Here is a 24,807-nt window from a genome sequence, read left to right on the forward strand (position 1 = left end):
TATGGATAAGGGGAGCAAATTTGGCCTCACTGATCTTCTAAAGTCAATAATTATCTATTTGGTTTACTTTAGAAGCTTAGAACCAGGTAGTTATTTTCACTCAATTTAATTAAATGATCAACTTCATCCCGATATGCCTTCTCATCCCCATTAGTAATGAGACCCAGTATGGTCATATCATTGGTGAACTTGACATTTGAATTAGAAGTGAACTGTGGTGCACAGTCATAAGTAAAAATAATTATTCAAATCAGCCTTAAAACACCCCCCTGTGGGGCACCTGTACTAATCCTATCTACAGGGGACATTGAATTCCACAATCTTACTTGTTGAGGCCTGCTAATGAAAAAAATCCAGGATCCAATTGCACATAAACACATAAAATTCCAGCTTACATAGTTTGACTTTGAGTGTTCCTGGGTAAATGGTATTAAATGTTAAACTGTAGTCAATAAAGAGTAATCTCACATAGGTAAAAATTATTTTTCTCATTATCTAACAATCATTCAGATGTTATTAAAAAACAATAAGTGCACTAGGATTACCTGCCGTTATGTGTACATACCTGTGGTGGCTGGGTGGCATCCCTAGGCAGGCAGTGCACAAAATCTTATGATGTTTGCAAGATCTCATGAATGCGCATTGGGGCGGCCAGGAGGTAAGACACAGCACATCAGCACTAGGCTGATGCGCTGTGGATCATGAAGAGATCACTGGAGGTGGGAGTTTTCTTCCAAACAGGAATAGCTATATCAGCACAATAAATGCCTCTATAGTACATCTGCCACTTAGATACCAGCAAAAACTGTGGAGTATCAAAACGTGCAGAGGGTTTATTACTGAGGGTCAGCACCCATTCCAGAACTGTGTTACATCTGCTTCCTACCAGAGATGAAAGGCAAACATTAAAAATGAAGTAAAATAAAGCTGAATATTTATTACCGATAATAAAAGTAAAAGTAAACTAACATATTAAATTAAGTGAACCAAAAGATTTAGAACAAAAATAACTGTTAAAAAGTTTTGCTAATAATTTATTGTATTGGTAATTTTGGTGAATTACCGTGACCTTTTTAACCTTCAGCCTTCTCAATACCTCTTCACTGGACCTCATATTAGATGTCATCCCCCAAGTGTATCCTATTTCTGTGTTGACTAATTAGCTTATAATAATAATATATATATATATAATATATATATATATATATATATATATATATACACACACACACACACACACACACACACACACACACACACACACACACACACAAACTCCAAATGGCAGCACTCCAAGTGTGCTTATTAACTGATAGCCTTGGTGTGGTACTGTCTCTTTAAGCCAGGACCCACATTCATGTTTAATGTATGCAAGCTTGAGCCAAAGGTGGCAGACCAAGATACTTTATCTGAGAATCAGTGTAGGGACTGGCCGGATGGGAATGACCGTGAAGTGGTGGTCAGCTTAACAAATTATTGCAATATTTTGGAACCAACATTCCCTGTATTTAAAGGAGTTGCAGTTTGAAAAGCATGTGAGTGCCGAGTTTGTATGATATTTTTATATATATATATATATATATATGATACCAATGTAGGCGGCACTCTGGAGACTGTAGTTATGATATATATAAAAGTCCTTTAATATGCCGACGTTTCGGGAGTCACCCCGTCATCAGGGACAAGATACAGACATATTACAAACAACATACATATATACATACACCAATCAATAACATGGACACATAATCACACTCACCTGGAGGACGCCAGTGCCGACCGCCCTCCGGAGCGCGCTGAGACCATGCTGCGCATCCGTATGACGTCAACACACCGCGCCTGCAGTGTGAGTGGACCACTGACGGCTGTACATGGTTGCCTAGCAACCAGTCGTCTCATATACCAATACTTTAAAATAAACATATAAAAATGACACTTATACTCATACAGAATATGCATATGATGTTGCAATAGTATATATACGAAACCTGTTCAATAAGATAAGCATACATATACTTAATTATACAAAAACGCCTATGTGTAATACCTTTTCAGCTGTAGATATATATATATTAACCCTACAATCATAAGTATAGACCAATATTATACAGCACATTATGACAAGTGGCTCACAAGGTAATAATGGGTCACAGGTTTCCATGACTATTAATCTAACAACAAGTATTATAATGTATTATAATGTATATTGTTAAAGAATTCCTTAGAAACGAAAACAGATGAACTACAAGGGAATGATATATAATAATATACCTTATATTTCTAAGAAACATTGTAGGCCTAGCGTTTCATTGAGACCTTTGGGGAATATAGTATTTAACGTAAATATCCATTTACTTTCCAATTGTAACAAGATTTTAGCTCTGTTACCCCCTCGCCTTAATGGTGGAACATGATCAATCAAGATGGCTTTGATCATTGCCACCCCATGCTTGGCTGCTATCCAATGTCTGGCCACAGGTTGGTCTGCTTGACCAGTCTCAATGGCCTGTCTTATAGCGCTACGATGAAGGGCCATGCGCTCTTTAAATTTTCTCTCCGTTTTGCCCACGTAGCGCAGGCCACATGGGCAAAACAGCATATAAACAACAAAGGTTGATGTACAGGTTAATGCATAATTAATTTTGTATCTTTTCCCTGTATGAGGGTGCGAGAATGTATTACCCACTAGTAATGACCTACATGTTACACAGCCACACTCCCGAAACGTCGGCATATTAAAGGACTTTTATATATATCATAACTACAGTCTCCAGAGTGCCGCCTACATTGGTATCATGTGGATGGGTTTTCAGCCCTAGGAGGGCACCGGAGCATTTGCCTATATCCAGAGGCGTCACTAGAGTTGGTGTCACCCGGTGTGGTAGCTCCTGGTGTTACCCCCCCCCCCCACATGGGCCTTATATCGCAACACTCTGAATCCTTAGTACTGTTTTTGGACTATCGCTATATGCAATGGTAATAGTAAGAAAATAAACAGCTAACAAAACTAACATTATACCTTTAAAATACAATATCACAGATAAAACATAGTGACATTTACATAAGTAATGTGCCCAATATACAATGCCCCCTGTACTAGAGCCCATTATGCAAGGTCCCATTTATTAGAGTCCCATATGCTGTACCCCCAGTAGCGCTCCTTATGCAGTTCGCCCAGTAATGCCTCTTATGCAGTGGCCCGGCAATGCTCCTTAAACTGTGCCCTGTGTAGTGCCCCTTATGCAGTGGCCCAGCAATGCCCCTTAAGCTGTGCCCCTAGTAGTGCCCTTATACAGTGCCCCCAGTATTGCATGTCTTATGCAGTGCCCCCAGCAATGACCCTTATGTTGTGCACCCTATAGCACCCCTTATGCAGTGCCCCCAGCAATGCCCCTTATGCTGTGCCCCCTGTAGCATCCCTTATGCAGTGGCCCAGCAATGCCCCTTAAGCTGTGCCCCCAGTAGTGCCCTTATACAGTGCCCCCAGTATTGCCTCTCTTATGCAGTGCCCCCAGCAATGCCCCTTAAACTGTGTCCCCAGTAGCACCTCTTATGCAGTGCCCCTTAAGCTGTGTCCCCATTAGTGCCCTTATACAGTCCCCCTTAAGCTGTGCCCCCATTAGTGCCCTTATACAATGCCCCCAGCAATGCCCCTTAAGCTGTGCCCCCATTAGTGCCCTTATACAATGCCCCCAGCAATGCGCCTTAAACTGTGCTTCCAGAAGCGCTACTTATGCAGTGGCTCCAGCCCCCAGTAATCCCCCTTATGCTGTGCCCCCTCCCCTGTGCTGCGCGGTCAGTACTTACCTCGTCTCCTCTCTCTTCATTACCTGCAGGCCAGCACTCGGTCTTTCTGGGTGGGGTACGGTGCGCAGTCCTTCATGGCACACAGCGCGCTCAGGCCGGGTTCCCTCCTCCTCCATCAGGCTGAGCGGCTCCCATAACTCCAAGCGGAGCCGGCGTGCGCAATGACGTCATCGCGGCCGGCGTCCAGAACCACACACAGGCACAGAGATTCTCTGTGTCTCTGTGTGGCTCTGGACGCCGGCCGCGGTGAGAGAATGTGCGGCGCCGGGCAGAGCAGAGGAGGACAAGCACGCGGCACTGCAGGATGGACCAGCCAGCTATACAGTGAAGGTGTCAGACTCCGCCTCCAGCAGCAGCTCATGGTCGGCGGTGCGCGGTGGTGCCGTGGGTGTGATGTGCGGTGCGGTGTTGCTCTTCTTGCTCTTGGTAAGGTAAGGTGTCACCCCCTTGAAGGGTGACACCCGATGCGGGCCGCACCCCCCGCACCCCCCCTAGTGACGCCACTGCCTATATCGACAGGAGTGCCGGATACAGTTGAATCTATATATATATATATATATATATATATATACACACAAACTCCAAATGCCAGGACTCCAAGCATCTTATGAAAAAGGTATCAAAAGATTTATTGCTTTAACGTTTCGGGCGGATGCCCGTCGTCAGGAATAACATACAATGTACAGTGTAATGATATATATACTAAAGACAATCAAGCAATAATCAAATCATCACCCAATGGTTACTCACCTGTGGCACCACAGCCCGCCGACAATCCCCGGCTCCACGCGCTGCTGATCACAAGCGTCGCCTAGAATATATATATCATTACACTGTACATTGTATGTTATTCCTGATAACGGGCATCTGCCCGAAACATTGAAGCAATAAATCTTTTGATACCTTATTCATAAGATGCTTGGAGTGCTGCCATTTGGAGTTTGTATTTGGAGAGCTCTCTAGCCAATTGATGGCACCCGCGCAACTACCAGCTTATATCATTGAGCGCTGGTGATTTCATCCAGTATACCAGAAAATTGGCTCTGATACCGTTTGGTTTTCTATCTCAAGGCACCTAACAGAATTTATACGTCAGGCAATTGTCCATTCCCTGCATATGGCATATTACAGTGCAAATTTGCTGCATATTTGGGAGGAGACTCATTTGCTATATCAGTGTGTACCACACAGTGCAGACTGCACAGCATTTATTACATCATATCGACTACAGATTACACTACTGACCTGGTTAACCCCTTTACACAAATTGATATTGGGGAAAAATTTAGCTGTTCGGATATTGAAGCCAAAGCAATCCTTTTCAAAGAGGATTTTAGTGAAGATAATGCCACACTTTCAAAAGAGGAAATTTATGCTGGATTGATTAAACGATAAGAAAAAAGAGCTCGACTACTTATATCATGGTATCACTCTCACGAGTTATTATAAAGAGAAACAGATACCTCGAGGTTTTAGGATGCGAAATATGCCCACCATAGGAGGATATAGTATACCTTTCTGCCACAAATAGGTGGGTATTCTTAACAAAAGTTCTATGGACTTAATATTACTCCTGATCGAGCAATCATCTAAAGAATTAGAGGACGTTAAAAACAAAATTGCTTCCTTTGAACAAATTAATAAACTTACGCTAATCTGGGATCCTAACACCAAATAGAAAAGAAAATATGCAGCGCTGATAATAGATGCAGTTTAATATAAATATAAAAACAATACAATCATAGAAATAAAAACATATCAAAATGTATTTTTGTGTGGTAATATTGTGGATCCACTGCGATAGTAGATGGAGGTCCAAATAACAACCTCATAAAGCATGCATAATATCCTATAGGCACTATTGCTGCAGCAATATATTGGATGGGCACTGATGTAATGTCTCGCAAGGTAACTTGGGATATAGTTGTAAATCCAACAATGGGAAAGATTTTACCAGCTTATGTCCAGATGAAACGAGGGTCCCAAAATTAGCGACGGTATCACACCGGCGAACATCCAACGCACGGAAAGACCTCTGAAAGATTGATGCTGGAACCAGGGATGGCGTCCCAAGTTGAGAAAACTCCAATGCAGTTCCTGAATAGTGTTCAAATGATGAGTGCCTGATAGGAAGAACCACCAACGCGTTTCACTACCACCTTGAAAAAGCTACCAATCTTTCAGAGGTCTTTCCGTGCGTTGGATGTTCGCCAGTGTGATACCATCGCTAATTTTGGGACCCTCGTTTCATCTGGACATAAGCTGGTAAAATCTTTCCCATTGTTGGATTTACAACTATATCCCAAGTTACCTTGCGAGACATTACATCAGTGCCCATCCAGTATATTGCTGCAGCAATAGTGCCTATAGGATATTATGCATGCTTTATGAGGTTGTTATTTGGACCTCCATCTACTATCGCAGTGGATCCACAATATTACCACACAAAAATACATTTTGATATGTTTTTATTTCTATGATTGTATTGTTTTTATATTTATATTAAACTGCATCTATTATCAGCGCTGCATATTTTCTTTTCTATATTGTCATATAGGAGGCTGACTACCTCCCCTTTTTTGCAGCTGCTGGGAAGACTCCTCACCACAGCGCCCTATTTACTATCTTTATAGTTCTATTCTTGCATACACACTCCTAACACCAAATGGCTGAAATGAAGTACAGCATTACAAGATTGAACTAATTAAGTTCAGAAAGGATAAGCTATCTAAAGTACAACAAGATTACGCCCAACATAAAGTGTATTCCTGGTTAAATGATACCACACAGAATAGACAATATCCTCCACGGTAATTTAAACCTCGACAGTATCCAAGAACATATGATGGATCGAGCACATCATTTAGTGAAACAGAGACCATCCCATCTACCTCTATATCTAGCCAGCAGCCCCCTTTAGGTGTTATCACCTGGGCTACCAGGTACAGCCCCAGACCAAACGTATAAGGCGGGGCAGGCAAAACATACGGCAGAAACAGTCACCACACAAGAGATAGATGAGGATTTAGTGTTCAATCTCTCTAGTTGTCCACTTATTCCATTGGAAATTAAAGTATTGTCAAAAGGACTTACCTAAGTTCCCACCACCAAACCTGACAAATTCCAATGGCAAGTGGATTCATATCGATTGCAGCGACATCTACGTCTTAAGGACTACTTTAGAAAGAAATCACCGATGGGGAATATAAATCCTCCAACCCAAGATATACTGACTCAACTGATCAAGTGCAAAGCGAGATCAAAATTTTACCCCACCACTACTAATCCCTCCGTTAAAACCTATTCCAGACTGGTGGATTATCAGGCTAATTATTTCTCTACTGATGTTAAATACACTAATAATTTAACTCAGGAAGAGTTTAGAGCTCTTAAAGCATTAGAAACCAGATCTGATATGATAATCAGGAAAGCCGACAAGGGGGTAGCTGTAGTGATACAGGACTTGGATCAATATGACAGAGAGTGTCGTAGACAGCTATCTGATATAAGTACCTTACCAGGGACCCTACAGCAGGTTCTAAGAGGGAGTTGGACCAGGTATTACACCAAGCAGTATTGGATGGGTTCATTACCCCAGATATGTTAGAAGTACTCACTGTACAATTTCCTGCTGTTCCTATGTTTTATGTGGTACCTAAGGTGCATAAAATGCTGAAAGATCCCCCTGGCAGACCTATCATCTCTGCCAGGGGATCTCTTTATCAGCCCATTTCAGTCTTTTTGGACTGTTATTTGAACCCATGTATACAGGCTACTACTTCTTACCTAAAAGATACTCCTGATTTGCTAATTAAATTATGTAATTTAGGTGCCATACCATCTGATGCCCTCCTGTTTAGTGCTGATGTCACTAGCCCATATACCTGTATACCACACAGTGAGGGAATCGAGGCAGTAAAGGCTCTCATTGAAGGGAACCCCTTATACAAAGGTCCACCAGGTTCATTGTTTGTAGAGCTGTTACAGTTAGTTTTGACCAGGAATTATTTTGTTTATCGATAATCATTTCTTCCTGCAACTAAGTGGTTGTGCGATGGGGTCCAATGTGGCCCCATCGTACGCTAATGCGTATATGTGTATGGTGGAGAAAAGTTCATTTTTTGATTTACCAGACATTTCAGCTAGGCTAGTCTTCTATACTCGTTTCATAGATGACTTGTTGTTCATTTGGTCAGGCCAGGAGGAGGATTAAATACAACTTTTTGAATCACAGAATAACCCAGATCATCCAGTATGTTTTACATACTCTATTAGCAATACAGGGATACATTTCCTTGATGTCCTCATCACTAATTCACAAGGCCAATTGAATACATCCTTATTTGTTAAAGATATGGCTAGAAATACAATTCTTAAGCATGACAGTTTTCACCCATTGCCATTGCACAAAGGGTTACCCTTCTCTCAGTTCTTGAGAGTGAGACGGATAGTAAGTGATCCACTTGAGTTAATTATTCAGATGGACAAGATGGTCAATAAATTCATTACTAGGGATTATCCTAAACATGAATTGATTAAAATGAAGGAACAGGTTTTGAAGATCCCGAGAGAACGGACCTTCAGTTCCTTACATACTAATGCAGATACTACCCAAACCATTATCCCCTGGGTTAATAGATTTATGACTAATAGTACCAAGACCACTAAAATAGTGAAGAACTTGTGGCCTATAGTTAATTCAGATTCAGAACTACCACAGGTGCGCAATTCTAGAGTCATGCCTTGCTACACTAGAGGCCATAATCTCCAAAACAGATTAGTTAAATTGGACATGGCTAAACTTAAAGGACATAATAGGCCTAGCCATTTTTTGACCCAAAGAAATGGGAATCACTGATTCCTGGGGTGTGTTACATGTAGAGCTGTCATTCTTGGTGACAGCTTTACACATCCTTATACCAGGAAAAAATGTATCATAAGGCAATCAGTCACTTGTACCACCACCTTTGTTATCTGCCTCCTGTCTTGCCCATGTGGATTGTTCTACGTGGGCAAGACAGAGAGGCAGTTCAAGGAGAGCAGCCTTGCAAAGCTTAAGTGAGCAGCCGGTAGCCAGACACTGCATAGCAACTAAACATGGAGTGCAAGATATCCATTCCAGAATTATTGACCACATCTCACCGAGCATTAGAGGAGGTAATAGACCCAGACAATTATTACAATTAGAATGCAGATGGATCAGTACACTTAATACACTGTCTCCTAAAGGGCTCATTGAGTCATTAGGACTCCAATGTTATCTGTAAAATATAACAGATCTTAGATTTATAGTTCATAGATAATAAGTATACTTAATGTATTTTGTATATATTTTTGCAAATTCTTTTTTTTTCATTACTATGTATATTTTTTGTATCTATAAGTATATTAGTATTAAGCAGTCATAGCCTGTGTTTACATGCTGATTTTTAATGGTAGCTTTTACGGGTATTATACTATTTATTTTTGTTTTTTCAGGTTTCCATAGTAATCTAGTGGGGAGAGTGCAGTTGGCTCCCTGAGGCGGCGCAGCTTTCGTGACATCACCGGTGAGGCGACGCTTGTGACAAGTAGCGCGTGGAGCCGGGGACTGTCGGTGGGCTGTGGTGCCACAGTTGAGTAACCATTGGGGGATGATTTGATTATTGTTGGATTGTCTTTAGTATATATATCATTACACTGTACATTGTATGTTATTCCTGACGTCGGGCATCCGCCCGAAACGTTGAAGCAATAAATCTTTTGATACCTTATTCATAAGATGCTTGGAGTGCTGCCATTTGGAATTTGTAGGGCTCTCTAGCCCATGGATGGCACCCGCGCAACTACCAGCTTATATCATTGAGTGCCGGTGATTTCGTCCAGTGTGTTTATATATATATATATATATAAGGTATCTTAATATTGGACATAATAGATTGGGACATAGGGGGTCATTCAGACCCAGTCGCAAGCGCTGAGCACTCGCAACTGGGTCGATGTTCCCCCACTGGGCTGTGACGGCATAGCGATCGCAATGGATTGGCATATCATCGCAGTGAGACTTTGTGCGTGCGTAATCGCTATTGTGATCGCAGTTGTGATATTTGCTGAATCAGGTCCAATGACCATATTCAGATATTTATTGGTATATTAATTATCCAAAGTAAATGGGCACAATGTCACTTCCGGTGACATCATCAAGAATTTCAGCACAAACAAATATACATAACCTGTTTAAATACCAACAATATAAAAACATCTATGACATCGCGCACTCCGCATGTGTCCAAGATCAGTCCATTTCTTTAATATTAGAGCCACAGATAATTCCAACTGTAATTTCTCAGTTTAGATCCTTGTGGAATGAAGCTGGCCCAAATGATGCACTTCTGGCCGCTTGTAGGCGTGAGTATTCTTCAGTATTTATACAGTATATTTCTGTGAAGAAAATCAACGTTTCATCGACAAGCGCTTGATAAAATCGCTTGTCGCTGAAACAATGATTTTCTGCATCAGTTGAGTCACTGACTCCTTCATTTTCATTATACCAGTCCAGGAGTGCCATTCATCTTTTTCATTTGCTTATGCTATCTCTGGAAGGAGCACCCTACTGGCATGTGACAGTTCTGTGTGAGTGCCGGGCCACGTAAGACATATATATATATATATATGTATATATATATATATATATATATATATGGAGAGAGACAGTTCAGGTGGCACTCCCATGTAACAGAAATATTCTCCATGTGCCGTCCGTAGAAGCACCACAGTGGGGCCTCAATACACAATACAGACTGGCGGCACTCTGCAATAAACACTCATACAGTAGGATGAAATTTCACAGTTTTGATGTCTATTCCATCGTCTTCAGGATACAAATACACTATAAACAGTACTTACTTAATACCATCACCAATGGTATTTAAGTAAGTACAGTTTTTAGTGTATTTGTATTCCGAAGTGTTTATTGCAGAGTGCCGCCGGCCTGTATTGTATATGTTCACTATGTTTATTGTGTGTAGAGACATGGTGTATTTAGGAGTTGATATTATGAGTTTTTTAATATTTAATATTATGTGTGCAATAGACATATTTTTTATGTGTTATATATTTAATATTTATGGTTTTTATGATAATATAATGTCACAATTTAGAGCTATGTTTGCTTATACACATCAATTTTTGAGCGCAATAATTAGTTATGTATTGTATTAATTATTTATTGGTAATGTTGTGAATATATTGGTGTCAGTTGAGATATTGATCTAATTTTCACATTCGAGTTTCACAAATGTTATATATTATGCACTGATATGGTTTATTTATGATTGAATATCCGTTTGTTCTGTTTTCTGATAGTTGCAGCAGCGCTGCACGAATGGATGATGTGTACATCCGTTTCCAATGGAGACGCTGACACCAGGGAACCCTTGCTCCCCGGGTCCATTTCGAGTGACGTCACATCTGGTTAGACGTCACTTCCGGAAGCGGAGGCGCGGCAGGTGCTAGACACCGGTGACCCGCGGGAGGACGGGTAAGTCCTGATTAGTAGTATTATTTATTGTCACAGTGTGTGTCACTGATTTATGTCCTGATGAAGGGGTGAAAGGCCCCGAAACGTCGATTTGTTAATACACTCGTTTTCTACATCAGTCTGGGAGTGACGCCTGTTTGTTCTTATTGGAGTATGTATGGACATGTGTTACCATAGAGGAAGGCAGTTATAGTTGGTGCCAGCTGCCAGCAGAGTGCCGGTTCTTGTATATGTGGTATGTTCACATTGTGTGAGACTGTTACTTCAGTTCACACAGTGTTTGTTCAAGGCACCGATTCAGCTGTTATTGGACATCAGGACTTGTTCTTGTTTCCCTTTTTTTCACAACATTGGAAGCTACACACGAGGGGTGGCTGATTCATAAGTGTACTTTTTTGAAAGTTTTATTATTCTCAGCGCTGTACACAGTGTTTGCATGATTAGCAGACACACTGATCTTTTTCCACTTTCACATGGCACAAGATTCTGCTGATTCGTTGTTGCACATGTTGCAATGTGATACCACTGAAGCTTTCAGTTATTCAGATCTGGAAGCTAATAATATTTAACTCACTGAAGCTGTATTTGATGTAACCGATAATGTGTCTAATGAAGAACGATACAGGGAGCTGTTTAAACTTAAAAAACGTGATGTAGACTTTTTATACCATGGTCTCACTTTGTCGGAATATTATAGAAACAAGCAGATCCCTAGGGGTTTTAGGGTGCATAACACCCCTACAATTGGGAGATACAGTGCCCCGTTTTGCACCAAGTGGATCTCTATTTTGAACAAGTGTTCAATGGACTTAATGTTGTTAGTAATAGAGGAATCCACTAAGGAGTTAAATGTGACAAAGAAAAAATAACATCTTTTGAGGCAGAAAACATGGCCCTGCTGATGGCAGATCAATCAAATCAATGGATGGAAAAATTGAAGGAACAAGTAGATTCTTACAGAAAGGAGCTAATTCAGTTTAAAAAAGAAAAACTGAAAAAGGTACAAATGGATTACATCCAACATAGCGTGTATAAATGGTTACATCATGCACCCAGACCATCACAGGAAACTCAAGGCCGGAGATGGAGAAATAACAGGCAATTAATTTTGCGCTCTAATTTTCCCTCCAGTACATCAGCCAGTGAAGCAGAGAGTTCTCCTTCAAATAGATCTGTTTCTTTCCAAAGGAGTGTCCCTTGAGGGGTAGACACAAGAGCCAGGAGGGCCTCAGCAAGAATAGACCAACGAGGCGAGGTGGGCAGACACAGAGGCAGAGGAAGTCGCAGGCCTCCCAGAAGTCCCAAAGTCTGATTTTCAATCTCTCAAAAACACCCCTCACAGTGCACGAAGAGGTTTGATGAGTTCCAATGGAAATTAGACACTTATAAGTTACAGCGTAAATTACGTTTAAAGAAACATTATGGAAAATATAAAAATAACAAAAACAGTACAGTAGTGGATTATACCTTACCGCAGCAAGTTAAAAAAGCTGGACCAGCATCTACGTGTGATCCTCAATCGACGAATTTGTCAATGAAAACATTTGCCAGATTATTGGAAACAGCAGGCATGGAGTGTGTTCCTTTTAAACACCATAAGCTCCCCAGAGAAGAACGTATGGCCCTTAAAGATTTGAGTCTATGTAGAGACATCATTATCAGAGGGGCTGATAAGGGAGGGTCCATCGTGGTGTTGGATTTAGATATGTATAAATCAGAATGTGAACGTTTATTATCAGATGTTCAGACATACATACAGTTGCAATCAGATCCTACTGTAATTTTCCAGAATAAATTGGAGTGCATTTTGGATAGAGCGGTGTGTGCAGGTATGATTGATAGTGAGATCAAAGGGGCACTTTTTAAAAAACATCCGGTAGTGCCCATTTTGTACATAATTCCAAAAATACATAAGAACGCTCAGAGGCCCCCTGGTAGGCCTATCATCTCTGCCAGGGGGTCTCTGTGTGAACCCATTGCTTTGTATCTCGATGCGTTCCTGCAACCCTGCATACAGGATACATTCACACACCTTAAAGATACATCCACTTTAATACGGTCCCTAATGGAGATAGAGGAAATGCCTGGTGATTTAACATTGGCTAGCATTGATGTTGCCAGCCTCTACACATGTATTCCTCATGGTAGAGGTCTGGGTGCTGTCAAGACTGGTAAGACATCACAGGCAATTCTAAGTATACAGGTCCAGATATTGATTTGTTTATCAAATTATTAGTTTACCTTGCTGCATAATTTTTTTATCTATGATGGTACATTTTTTGTTCAGGTAACGGGCTGCGCAATGGGATCATGCGTAGCTCTGTCATATGCTAACACCTATATGCATGAAATTGAACAGGATTTGTTTTTTTCTGATATAACAGTGAGCAGCAGGGTCTATAAATATTATCGATACATAGATGACATCTTGGTTTTGTGGCATGGTTCATCTCAAGACTTGGTTGCTTTAATAGATGAGCATAATGTTTCTGAATGTCCAGCTAAACTCACTATGGTAACCAGTCAAAGGGATATTAATTTTCTGGATGTTAACATCTCAATAGAGACAGGTATATTACATACCAGATTATATTCAAAACCGACAGATCGCAACACCCTTCTGAAATTTGATAGCTTTCACCCCAGGCCCACTATTGCCAGCCTTCCGTACTCGCAATTTGTGCGAGTATGTAGAATTACTAGTAATATATGTGAACGAGACAGGCAATTAGAGTTGATGTTCAACAAATTTTTAGCCAGGGGTTATCCCAAGAAATTATTACAAAAAGCGATGGGTAAAGCTAAAAATATTGATCGGAAAGTTTTATTACAAACTAGAGAAAATCAAGAAAAGAACCATAAAGTACTACCTTGGGTCAATAAATACAACAACAGAAGCGACTTTACTAGTAAAAAAGCTAAAGAATTATGGCCCTTAGTCACCACAGATCCAGATTTACAATGCTTGAGAGGTGTCAAAATCATGGCAAGCTTTGTAAGGGGTGCTAACATCAAGGATCTTGTAGTACACACGGACATCACCAATTGGCATAAAAATTCTGGTGTGCGTAAAAAGGGGGGGTGTTACAAGTGCATTGGGTGTGCTACATGAACGTATATGGTCACTGGGAGTACATTTTCGCATCCATATTCGGGTAGAATTTTTACCATTAAATTTCCTTTGACATGCACATCTATGTTTGTGGTATACCTGCTGTCTTGCCCATGTGGGTTACACTACGTGGGCAAGACAGACAGGCAATTTAAAGAGAGGATGGCACAGCATAGGGCTGCCATCCGAGCCGCGTTGGTGTCTGGGTCCAGCGATCAAACTGTGGCCAGACACTTTGCGGAAGCAAGACGCAGCATGGCTATGTTGAGATACCGTGTCATTGATCAGGTACCCCCGTCTTTGCAGAGGGGAGATAGATCGAGGAAACTATTGCAACTAGAAAGCAAATGGATTTTTCGCTTGGACACAGTGAGCCCTAGAGGTCTCAATGAATCCTTGAGTCTTAGTTGCTTTTTGTAATATATGTTGATGCGATTTTGTGAGCATTATGCAGGTTTCAATTGTATTTTACATGTATTAAGAAACATTTTATAAAAATGTTTCTTTTGTTAAGGACTGATGAATTGTTGTTGATACTGTACCAGTTGGTTAATATATGTATTTAAATAGAATGTACACACAGACAGTGAACGTATTTGGCATTATAGGATTTATGACATTTACGTTAGGAGACAGGATTGTAGTTATAATCCAGATGGAAGGCATCAGTGTAAGAATCAATATTTATTTCACAATTTTTTTATGTTCTTTTTCTTTTATCCTTTAAGTATAATTATTATCATCACTTTATTTACTTTTGATTATGTAGTTTGTGTGTAATACACAGATGTTTAGTTATTTTATCACTATGTTTATTGTGTATAGAGACATGGTGTATTTAGGAGTTGATATTATGAGTTTTTTCATATTTAATATTATGTGCGCAATAGACATATTTTTGATTTGTTATATATTTAATATTTATGGTTTTTATGATAATATAATGTCACAATTTAGAGCTATGTTTGCTTATACACATCAATTTTTGAGCGCAATAATTAGTTATGTATTGTATTAATTATTTATTGGTAATGTTGTGAATATATTGGTGTCAGTTGAGATATTGATCTAATTTTCACATTCGAGTTTCACAAATGTTATATATTATGCACTGATATGGTTTATTTATGATTGAATATCCGTTTGTACTGTTTTCTGATAGTTGCAGCAGCGCTGCACGAGCGGATGATGTGTACATCCGTTTCCATGGAGACGCTGACACCAGGGAACCCTTGCTCCCCGGGTCCATTTCGAGTGACGTCACATCCGGTTAGACGTCACTTCCGGAAGCGGAGGAGCAGCAGGTGCTAGACACCGGTGACCCGCGGGAGGACGGGTAAGTCCTGATTAGTAGTATTATTTATTGTCACAGTGTGTGTCACTGATTTATGTCCTGATGAAGGGGTGAAAGGTCCCGAAACGTCGATTTGTTAATATACTCGTTTCCTACATCAGTCTGGGAGTGACGCCTGTTTGTTCTTATTGGAGTATATATATATATATATATATATATATATAATTAATATAATACCTGTGTGCATTTAAATATTAAAGTGTTCAATTAAATTTAAGAAAATATTGCACCTAAAGAAATCATGTTGCAATGTAAGGTGTAAAAATTAATTTTTTTTCATTTATATGCAACGAAAACACAACCTGCTTGTACATTAACCACAATTTATTTTGGATTAGCTTTTGTTTTTGCACAGATATTTATAATTAAGCTAGGATGAATACCAGTGCTAACTCTAAATCAGGTCCTAAATCTGGTCCTAAAAGGTAACTTCTTCAGCATAGGCTGTGTCATATTTTGATATATATAACATCTTTAATGTCTAATGTTGCATATGAGGAAACTTGATACCATGTGGGGCCCAATTAACAAGAATTTAACAGAATAGCACAAAACACCACATCCCACTGCCATGGTTCTTCCAAAAGGAACAATGTGTTGGGGATGACAAAATAAAGGTTGCACCAACAGTACTTAATACAATACATTTAACATTACAGTATGTCATGTTAAATGTACAATATAATACATTTTATTATTTACCAAATAAAATAATGAAAAAAATGTATGACTGACATAACTAAAAATGACATCGCTGTAAAGTATAGAATATTCACTTACCTTTACTGCTATGATACTGAATGAATATGCAGGTGATAATGACCAACAATAATCCACTCTTACAATTCATTTTGAGTGTTGCTTACTCAGAGCTATTACACAACAATTATTTTGCTCTTGCAATTAAGAAAGATATGCAGTCTGTTTCTGCTGCTTCATTAAAAAACGTGGTGACCTGAAGTTCGGTTCTGCATGTAGATTCAAAAACTGTCGATGGAGCTGCAGCTGTCCTTTTTTAATTGTTCAGTTGTGATTGCAACTAGAGTGACAACATTGCAAAACAGTGTCTATCTGGTATAATCTATTTATCTACTGCTCAGACATAATCCTTCTTATGGGACAGCTGGAAGGGTTGTCTGCATCTAAGTAACCTGCTGCAACGACATGTGTTCTTAATGAAATAACACTAGTTAATAGTAAAGGCCATGTAGAGTAATCATTGTTTTCATGTAGCCCAGTGTCCTGTCCAATAGACAGGATGTACAGTACATCAATACAATACAAATGTATAATCGTGAAGAAATAGCACATGCTAATGGCTTATGGCATTATGACTAAATATGATTACTGTTAAGAATTAACTCTGTGTTCCAGAAATGACAGGTTGCCCTAACCAGGAACCCAAGTTACTTAACTGCTTAAAGTAAATCTAATTTGAGGAAATGTAATGAGGTTTAACAATCCTACGTTGTTGGTACTTAGGTTTAAGAGAGTTTAGGTAATCAATATTTTATTAAAAAAACATGTTTTTGTAACTCCCATGAAACATACCAGTAAAGGCTCCAGAGTTATATACACGCATTATCATTAATTGATACATAGCATTTACTTCCCACTGTGCCAATGCTTATTGTTGACCAACTGCTAATATATAGACAGTGGTGCTCATGCTGGGCTTGAACATACTTGTGTTACACAGACGTAAAATGTAATCACTTCAAGGCTGCAATTGCGTCCATATACAAAGTTGGACAAATTGCAGGATTTATGTAGCTCTATTAACAGCAAATGTGCCTGCACAAAGTTTTTGCAAAATGTTGTTTTAATATTGAAATATACATTTGCTACGATGTTTGCATAAAATAAACAGAACATCATAAGTATAGCAGGTATAACTCTCTTTGTGAAAACAAATAAAATGAAAAAATAATGTTGCTAAAAATACACTAAAAAGTAATAGAACATATACACAATCAATGAAAAAAGCCTATAGAGTTCAGCTATGAATGTGCATTCAGCCAACCAGAAGCAGCTACAGTAGTTAGTGCTGGTGACCATCATCATCATCAATCTTTATTTGCACCTGCCCTTAGGCACTCACAATTGATACAGCTTTGAAATGCATATGTACATCTCTGCAAGGGTGTGCAGTTGTTCAGAATTGCGTACATACGTAATAACTGTACTTGGCCTACATCAGACTTCCTTCTCCCTCCACTGTCCCGCCTGCTCAGCCACAAGCAAACCTATATACACGCATATGCATGTAGTATGCACAGAACCAGTGTTTTATATTTTATGGTATGGCTTACGTTCAACTCCTCATCACCCCCAAAGTGTAGTTGGAAGCAACATTTCACAGTGCTGGAGCGATTATGGTGGCATTTCCTTATTTTATTTTCAACATAAAGTGGAGCTATTGGACTTATATTGCACTTAACAATGAAAGGTGCAGCCCATTGGTTTGCAAAAGTCGTTGTGGTGTCACTGAAATTACAATACAGAGGGGGGATTTCAATCAGACCCGATAATTTTGCATGGGTGAAAAAGGGAGGTAGCTATCGACTGAGGCTATTCAATTAGCCTCCCTATTTCACCCAAACCCCTTTTTAATAAGTGTTAAAATGGGGCATAAAATGCAGTTAAAGGGTGTTAACGCATAGAAGACCTGATTCATAGATGCACGGACCCATCTGCACATGTGTAAAATGGATCCTATGCATGCAGACCCGATGTGTGCTAACCATGAGACCCGAAAAGAAATCCCCGATAAGTCGGGCTAATTGAATAGCCCTCGGTAATCAATTATTACCTGTTAAATTAATGGGTCTAATTGAATTCCATGGAAAATAGTGCCAGTAGTCAAAAAATCTACTGGATGAATGGCAAAATAGGTGGAGAAATAGATGGATACATTTATGTTAAGATTAGGGGTGTGCACCGGCCACTTTTCGTGTTTTGTGTTTTGGTTTTGGATCTGGATCTTTCTTCGTGTTTTGGATCAGGATTGGTTTTGCCAAAACCACCCTTCCGTGTTTTGGGTTCTGGGTTTTGTGTTTTGGATCTGTATTTTTTTGAAAAAAAGCATAAAAACAGCTAAAATCACAGAATTTGTGGGTTTTTCTGCTCCTATGCTATTATTAACCTCAATAACCTTCATTTCCACTCATTTCCAGTCTATTCTGAACACCTCACACCTCACAATATTGTTTTTATGGCCAAAAGGTTGCACCGAGGTAGCTGGATGACTATGCTAAGCGACACGAGTGGGCGGCACAAACACGTGGCCCATCTAGGAGTGACACTGCAGTGGCAGACAGGATGGCAGTTTGAAAAACTAGGCCCCAAACAGTACATACTGCAAAGAAAAAAAAGAGGTGCAAGATGGAATTGTCCTTGGGCCCTCCCACCCACCCTTATGTTGTATAAATAGGACATGCACACTTAACAAACCAATCATTTCAGCGCCAGGGTCTGCCACATGACTGTGGCTGAAATGATTGGTTCGTTTGGGCCCCCACAAAACAAGCTGGCAATTAATGTGTCCCTGCACAAACTGGTTCTACGGAGGCAAGATGTCGTCCTCATCCTCCTCATCCACCGATTCCTTGGATAAAACAGGAAAAAGGGATTTAGGTGACCCTGGACTGCTTACGGTCTGAGCCAAAGTTTCTGAACTTGACAGTAACTTTTTATGAATGCGCTGCAGGTGCCGTATAAGGGAGGATGTTCCTAGGTGGTTAACGTCCCTACCCCTACTTATTTCACCTTTACATATGGTACATATGGCAAGACAGTTGTTGTCCGGATTTGGATAGAAATATTGCCAGACCAAAGAGGTGGAATGTTTGGTCTTCTGCCCAGGCATGACCGTGATGGGCTTTTTCATCCCACGGACAACAACTGTCTCCCCCGGAGCCTGATTTAAACAAACCACATCACCATCAGAATCCTCCTCGCCAACTTCCTCCTCAGTGCCAGCTACACCAGTATCCTCATCCTGTTGTACTTCAACAGTGACATCTTCAATTTGCATATCAGCAAGTGGACTGTGGGTGCTCCTTTCAGCACTTGCAGGGGGCGTGCAAATGGTGGAAAGAGCCACCTCTTCCCGTCCAGTGCTGGGAAGGTCAGGCATCGCAACCGCCACCACACTTGGACTCTCCTTGGGGATTTGTGATATCTTCTTAGAACGCACAGTCCTTCGCTGTGCTTTTGCCAGCTTAACTCATTTGATTTTTTTAGCGGGAGGAGGGCTTCCATCGTCATGTGAAGCTGAACCACTAGTCATGAACATAGGGAAAGACCTTAGCCGTTCCTTGCCACTACATGTCGTAAATGGCTTATTGGCAAGTTTACGTTTCTCTTCAGATGATTTAAATGTTTTTTTCAAGGTCATTTTCCTGAACTTTGTGATTTGGGATTGTATGTGCCCTCTACTATGACATTGGGCATCGGCCTTGGCAGACGACGTTGATGGCATGTTATTGTCTATGTCATGACTAGTGGCAGCAGCTTCAGCACTAGGAGGAAGTGGTTCTTGATCTTTCCCTATTTTATTTTTATCGGAGAAAGTTTGGTCCTCCATTTATGTTATATTGATATATACGTGCGGCTAAGGCGCACACAAACACAGAAAATATTTTTTTATTTTTGTTGGAGACTAGTGCACTTTGTGGGTTACACCACCCTTTAAGAAATGAGCCAGCCGGCCCTTTACTTATGGGACACAGGCGCACGCTTGGCACTACTTTGTTGATGCACGTGCAGCTACTGCGCACACAATTCACAAACACAGAAAATATTTTTTTATTTGGTTTGGACTGGAGTGTACTTTCGGGGGTTACAGCACCCTTTAACGGTCAAGCCAGGCGGCCCTTTACTTTTGACACAGGCGCACGCTTGGCACTACTTTGTTGATGCACGTGCAGCTACTGCGCACACAATTCACAAACACAGAATTTTTTTTTTTATTTGGTTTGGAGTGTACTTTGGGGGTTACAGCACCCTTTAACGGTCAAGCCAGCCGGCCCTTTACTTATGACACAGGCGCACGATTGGCACTACTTTGTTGATGCACGTGCGGCTACTGCGCACACAATTCACAAACAGAATATATTTTTTTATTTGGTTTGGACTGGAGTGTACTTTGGGGGTTACAGCACCCTTTAACGTTCAAGCCAGGCGGCCCTTTACTTTTGACACAGGCGCACGCTTGGCACTACTTTGTTGATGCACGTGCAGCTACTGTGCACACAATTCACAAACACAGAAACTTTTTTTTATTTGGTTTGGAGTGTTCTTTGGGGGTTACAGCACCCTTTAACGGTCAAGCCAGCCAGCCCATTACTTATGACACAGGCGCACGCTTGGCACTACTTTGTTGATGCACGTGCGGCTACTGCGCACACAATTCACAAACACAGAAAATATTTTTTTATTTGGTTTGGAGTGTACTTTGGGGGTTACAGCACCCTTTAACGGTCAAGCCAGCCGGCCCTTTACTTATGACACAGGCGCACGCTTGTCACTACTTTGTTGATGCACGTGCGGCTACTGCGCACACAATTCACAAACACAGAAAAAATATTTATTTTTAAACACTTGGGGGGAGCACCCCTGACGAACAGAGCACCCCCTGGACAACACTACAGCACCCCTTTAGGACTGGGACACTGCACAGGACTTTGGAGTGGACACAGCCCCTATGGACAACTGACTGCAGAACACAGTCCAACCAGCCCCTATGGACTTTGAAGTAGTGGACACAGCCCCTATTAACAACAGCAGCACAGCACAACACAGCCAGCCCTTATGGACTTTGAAGTAGTGGACACAGCCCCTATGGACAACAGCAGCACAGCGCAGCACAGCACAGTACATTACTACTCTGAACTACACTACACTACACTACACTACACAGCCCAGCCAGCCCTAACTCCCACCCTCCCTCTTCACTGTCCACAGCCGAGTGAGAAAATGGCGCTGACGCGGGTACCTTATATAGGATCCAAGACCCGCGAGACTCGGAAGGCGGGATGATGACGTTTTGCCTCGATTTCAGAATCCGAGTCAGGCGGGAAAAGTCGAGCCTGACTCGGATCAGACTCGGATCAGACTCGGATCGGGGGGGCTTGGGGGGGTTCGGATTTCAGAAATCCGAACCCGCTCACCCCTAGTTAAGATTAATTTTAAAGATAAAGATATTTAAAATTTAGGGTAGGGAAAGAGCTTGCACATATTTTGGGTTGATTTAATGGTGAGTTGCTACACTTTTTGCCTTTATAAATGAGCTTACAACCAACTGAATTTATTGGAAATAATTCTTCTTCCAATCTAATAAAATAATCTTTGCTCTATCTAGATGCACAGAGACACAATCACATACTGTACATTTGCACACAAACTTTTTTTTGCCCCTTTTCAGAAAACAGTGCATAAAATCACACCGGAAAAAGTGAATGATTAGTAGTATTTCAGAATTATTTTTTTTAACCCCTTTGCTGCACTTTGACTTTCTCTGCATATACAGCTAAACTGTAGAAGATGAGCCCCACTTGTTCTCCATTGTGGCATGGAGTACGCCCCCCCCAAACAAGTTACCTTGTCCCCACATGTCCAGGTAACGGTTGCGGCTCCAAGCAGCTGCCGGAGCCATCATCAGAAGTGCTGCAAGAATGGTGGGGGAAGGGACTTTACGTCCCTCTGTCTCCCCCACCATACATCTTAGAAAGATGCGGGCACCCTCGTTTGAAAGAGGGGAACACTCATAATGGCTATTATCTAGTGTTCAAACTGATCACCAGACATTAGCTCCCTGAACTACAGAAAAATTATGCATGGGGGAAGATTACCGCAACCTGGCTACAAATAATTAAGGTACACCCATTTTAGAAAGATGTGGGTATCCGCTTTGTAATGTTGGAGCCCCATAGTACTTATTGCATAGTGATGACCAAGCAATGTTACAGTACTTCACGCTGTGGAAAACATACTTTGTATATGGGTGGAAAGACACAACATGCCCTATCACCCTCATAATGACAGCTACACCTGAGTAGGCACTCAAACTGTGTGGCTGACTAGTAGTTATTATCTGGTGATCACCTCTTTAAAAGTATGTGGCCCCTTTAGCAGCTATTGTCTGTGATCATCAAACAATATGGCACCATATTCTTCTTAGGAAGAATTTCAATCAAGACAGCGAACATGAGAAGAAAAAAAAATTGTTGAAGAAGTCACTCTATTGGCCCATGTACATGTGCATGACATACCTAGTGTGTGTAGTGTGTTTTAAAAGATTACAGAGGGCTAGTGTAATTATTTTGTATTTGTTTAGGAGTAGCAGGGGCAGGTATGTGTGGTGTTCAAATTGGGTGAAATGTTTATTATAAAGATTCAGCAGCAGGAGTGCACATGTATGTTAGGTCCTTATGTTATGTCAGCACATGCACATCGGACCCCACTTGTATGTGTGCCCCAACATAATTACATCATTTTTATCAGCATTTTGTTTTATTATATAGATTATCCTTAGCATAGCCTTTTTTCTTTTCATCTTTGCTATTGTACTTTTTGGAACATCTTGGCTTTTTCTTTTCTATAGTGTTTTTCTCTTTCTTTATTTGGCCTGTGCATCCCTTTGTGCCCTTTGCATTTTTTTGTGATGTTGTTATTGGTTAATTTTCAGGAGTGTCTGTTTTTATCATTAGATAGTATGTGATGAGTAAGTATGGGAAATAGCATAAGTCATGGTTTCCCAAACTCGGTCCTCCAGGTATCCTAACAATCCAGGTTTTAAGGATATCCATGCTTGTGCAAAGATGGTATAATCACACTGACTGAGGTCCTAATTAAATCACATGTGCTTAAACATGGATAGCCTTAAAACCTTGACCGTTAGGGTGCCTTGAGTTTGGAGTTTGGGAACCACTGGCATAAGTGTTTGAAGACAGTAGATGTGTGTTATGCCAAATCATTCTGGAAGTGACATCCCTGACACTGGTGGGAGGGACTGTCAATACATGCCAACGTGATGACAAAATTAATTAACAGTTGCTGATATTATATAGATTAGCTAAGTCTGAAATGTACTAAGAAAATATTAATTGGATAGGTCCAGTTAACCAATGAAGGTTGCTGCACTTGGGCCTGTATTCAATTAGTTTCACACCCATGATACTTTTCCGCTTGCCGGACTGTTCACCTATATCGCATGTTTTGGGTGCAGAAAACTTTTCGTGAGCATCCCCGCGATTCGCCATATTCAATTCCAAAGGACGCGAAAACGCAACCCGGCGACACTTAAACAGGTGGAAAGTGCTGTAAAAAATGGGGATATCAGCCTGACGCCCCCCAAAAAATGCACTAACATTGGGGATCAATATAGATGTCCCCGTTAGCCCTATTGATGATATTTGGGGTACTTAAGTGCTTGCAATCGCTTTAAATTAGCGTCTTTGATGAAGTGGTGAAGAATAGCTTTTTGCTTATTTTTAGCGTTAAAAAAAGTAATCCTGTCAAATTTGGAATACTTGAAAATGGGGGTAAGCATAGTTAAAAGTCACTAATTTGTTGTTTAAAAACACGAAAAAAAACCAGCCCTTCTGCAGCCAACAGCAAACAAAATAACACCTCACCCCTACTTACAGACCCCCCAAAAGTGTATTTCTCTACTTTTTAATTTTGTCCTCCCACTTTTTCGCCCCCTTTTTCAAAGTAATTTTTTGTGGTGTTCCTCTACTTTTTGTAGGACTTTTTTGACGCAGTTACCCTTTTGGGGGGCTGTCCCAAGGTTGCAGAGTGGTTTCCCTACCTTTGCACCCCAAAATAGCGATTCTACACTTCTTTTTTCCGACACCTATTCATAGGCTAATCATTTTCGCCTATTACATTTCATTGCGTTTTCGCGTACGCGAAAAATGTTTGCAATTGAATACGGCGATAATTTTCCGCCTGGCAAAATGATGTCATCTGCGATACTTTATCGCGGATTCCGACTTTTCGCCGCTAATT

This window comes from Taudactylus pleione, unplaced genomic scaffold (assembly GCF_031769625.1).
Source record: "Taudactylus pleione unplaced genomic scaffold, aTauple2 ptg000015l, whole genome shotgun sequence".
NCBI lineage: Eukaryota > Metazoa > Chordata > Amphibia > Anura > Myobatrachidae > Taudactylus > Taudactylus pleione.